The following is a 3,654-nucleotide window of genomic DNA, read 5'->3' on the forward strand; positions in this document are numbered from 1 at the left end:
CTGGAGGATCCACAGAGAGTTTAGAAGGTAAAGATCAGAAACAGACTTTGGTAAGTAACCACACGCTTAGGAAGGAATATATCAGTTTGGAAACATCTCAGTGCATACTTCTTATATGAAAATATACACAAATGTATTTCATTCTCCAAAAAAGAAACAATTAAAAACAAAAGCAAACTAGCCCAAACACAATATATTAGCTGTTTTTTTTGTTGGTTTTTTCTTTTTTTCTTGTTGTTGTCATCCTTTAAAATCTTTAACGCTACACTTTGTTCAGGTTACACTTTTTTTGTCTTTTTTTTTTTTTTTTTGTAAATGTTTTTTTTTTTCTTCATGCATTTTACACCTTTATAGCCTTTGAGAATAAATAAGCTCCATTTTGCTTCCACATCTCTAAAAACTGCAGCATTTTAACTATCGTCGTTTAAATCGTGCAATTTTTTTTTGCAACACCCCTTTTTAAAAAATGGAAAATATATATATATTTTAAAACTAAACCCTATACAACGCAAAAATTCCAAATTAAAAAAAAATTATACACAATTGTAACTGTCAACAGTACAGATGAGCACGAGAAATAAAATTAGATCAGAACATATTTATAGAAGCACAAAGGAGGGTGTTGGTTTCTTAGATTGTCATTCTTCTCGTTGTCTTTTGAAAATTAGGAGGAGTTTACCAGATACTACAGTCTGGGGGGAAATAAAGGATAATGACCTGGACAAAAAAAAATAGAATATAATAATAAAATAACCCCAAGCCCCCAACAAAATAAAGACCCCGACAAACAGCCCCCAAACCCCTTCCACTGCGACGTGAAGCCAACGCCGTGTCTGACCCAGGGCATCCCCGCCTCCCCACGAGCCGTACTTGCCCGTGGCACCAGCCCAGGGATCGTCGAGTCCCGCGGCCGCGCTGCTGCAGATCCGCTCGGCCCAGCCCGGAACGGCGCCCAAGCACTGGCGCCTTCCCCGCCAGGCAGATCTAAACCTACGTAACCCAGAGCGTTTGTGTCTTGGATTTTGTGTTTTCCAGGCTCTCAGCTTCCAGGCAGAAGTGTGAACTTGGGAGTCAGGGCATGAAGTCAATGAGCAAAAATGTTTTTTTGGTTTTTCCCCCCCCTCAGGGTTGCTCTGCACCGACGGCGTCGAGTGCCGGGGGGTCTCTGCTGCCGCCTCCTCGCCGGGGTGTCTGGAGCAAGCCGCTCTGCTGGGCCCTCCCGCCGCACCGCTCCCAGTGGGGCAGACCCCGGCTCGTTGGGTTGAGTTTCTTTTTGCGAAGAAAAAAAAAATAAAATACAAAACGAGAGCGATGAGACGTCGTTATCCCGCCTAATTTCCAAAGCAAGGCCGTGCAAAGAGCTCAGGTGCGCGTCCGGTACGTCCGGCATCGCCAGGTCAGGGCGTCAGCATGGGCGAGGAAGACCACGGTCCGCAGCATCTCTCCCGCTTCCCACAGGACAAAGAGATGGAGGGAAGGAGATCTGCTTCTGCCGCCGATGCCGCGCCGGAGTTCTGGAGGTGAGACCCGAGCGTGTCCCTGGCACACGGTGGCACCCGCGTGGTTTGGCTCAGGGAGGGGAGACAGGGGGGGATTTAACTGCACAAAACCTGCCAGGGTTTCCCCACCACCACGGGGCTCCTCTTGCCTACCCAAGGCCTTTCTGGAGCATGGGAGCAGGAGAGGGAATTCCAAATCTTATCATTGAAAAAGAGTAAAACCATCATTTGGGAAAGCCTCTGTGGCAGCAATTTGGTATTTTGAGGTTTGGAGGGGGGGATTTTATCTGGCAAGTGTCTCCATGCCTTGATCCACAAGCAGGATGTTGGTGAGGAGCGGGTACCCGGAACACCGGCACCGCTGAGCACCCACCACCCTGATCCCTCCGCCGGGCCTCCACACACCAACAGCTACTAATTTTCACCCAATTTTGAAGGATTTCCTCTCCTCCTCCAACCACTCCCTCTAGGCCGACCCTGCTCATTTCACAATAATCATCAGTCTTGTTTTTCCAATTAGAAACTCTGTGATAAATGCTTGGTTTGGAAAAGTTTATAAAACCCCATACATTTGCTTCTGGTTTGCCCTCATCCCGGGACGTTTTTATGCCATCCGCCTCATTCCAAGGCTGAGCTGGCTGCTGACACCTGGCAGAGGGATCCAGGAGGGGGATAAATCCCACCGTGACTCAGCTCCTCTCCCTTTCCTCTGGCTCAGGGCAGAGCTGAACCCAAGGCAGCTCCCAGCTCCTCCACGGCCCCCCAAGGCCAGCCAGGCTCCAGCTGCCAAAGCCTGGCAAAGGTGGCATCCGGGCAGGTTTTGTGCCAGTTTGGGACTGCGAGCCCAGGGGTGAGTGGGGCTGGGGCGTCCCTGCACAGGGTGACGGGGCAGCAGGCTGGGAGGGGGACGGGGGACCGGCATCCCTGAGGAGAGCGCCTGCAGGGAGAAAGCCCATCCCTAATGGCTGTGCCAGCCAGGAATGGTCCCTTCTCCTCCAAACCCTCCAACCATGAGCAGGCTGATGCATTTTGGGATCAGGGTGCTGACACCCATCCCTGGGAAACTGCCAGAACAAGTGGCAACATGAGGAAATTCCTTGGTTTTTTCCTTTTTCCTTCCACTAAATCACTGCTCAAGGCTCAAGCAGATTTTCCACACAGCTCACCATTGCCTTTTGAGGCCTAGAAACCTTCAGGCAAAATCTCATTAGGATCATTACTTCAGTTGCATCCTTCAGTAAAAAAATCATTTCTTCTCGTTTTCCTGATTTAAAGCTTTGGCACATGTGGAATGGGAATGCATTTTTAAAATGCTTTTATGGATGTTGGTTGCTAAAATCCACAATATGCTCTGAAAACCAGCGCTAATGCATCCCCTCTCCACACACCTGCTGTGCCAGGTGGAGGCGAAGCATTCCTGGGGAATGGGAACCCTGGTGTTCCAATGACCCTGGTCAGAAACAGTGCAGTTCCCTGCTCTGGTAGGAAGGGTGCTGTCTGCATCTACTTCTCATGCAAACGGGATTAAGCCTTAAAAGTCTGCCTCTTACTCCCCTGATGCAGCTTTCCAGGATCCAGGAGCCTCAAGCAGGCTCTGGATGTGGCTGCTCCCTGTTTCATATCGAAGCCGGGCTCTCCGAGCCGCCCTCTGCCTCCCTTCCCAGCTGGTTTAGGAAAATTGGTGACGGAAAACATTTTTGGAAGAAAACCTGTGCCTACCAAAGCCCTTTAAGCTTCTGGAGAGCTGGATCATGCCTGAACTGCCCCTCCCTGCACATGGACCCAGGAACACCCGGGAACGGCCAGGAAGGTGCATTTTGGGGGTGCTCTGTGCCCCGTCTCCCCCCAGAGCCCATCCTGCCGCAGGCGCTCTGCCTTAGGGATACGGTCCCACTTCCCAGGGGGTCTCGCCAGCCAGTGGGCACCAAGTGCCCGGCCCGCCCGCCTGCGGGGGAGCATCGCCAGGGGCTGCTGTTTTTGGTGAGGACACGGATATTCCATTCCAGCCCCCCAATCCCACACACCTGGCCGTTCCCGAGCCCGCGGCTGAGGAGCGCCGTATGTACTGCGTGCGTCGCCTGCTGCGCTAGAATGAATGCCTACAAAATCCTAAAGCTATTTCTCAGGCAGTTTATGATAATTTCCCCCCACCCCA

At 51.0% G+C, this 3,654-nt stretch overlaps 1 protein-coding gene across 5 annotated transcripts in view; it reads right to left on the reverse strand.

Annotated features, from left to right (window-relative positions):
• MEF2D (myocyte enhancer factor 2D) overlaps nt 1-3,654 on the reverse strand; it is a 100,698-nt gene that overhangs the window by 3,797 nt on the left and 93,247 nt on the right. The window lies entirely within an intron of this gene.

Source organism: Corvus brachyrhynchos, unplaced genomic scaffold, assembly GCF_000691975.1.
Source record: "Corvus brachyrhynchos isolate BGI_N302 unplaced genomic scaffold, ASM69197v1 scaffold122, whole genome shotgun sequence".
NCBI classification, from domain to species: Eukaryota; Metazoa; Chordata; class Aves; order Passeriformes; family Corvidae; genus Corvus; species Corvus brachyrhynchos.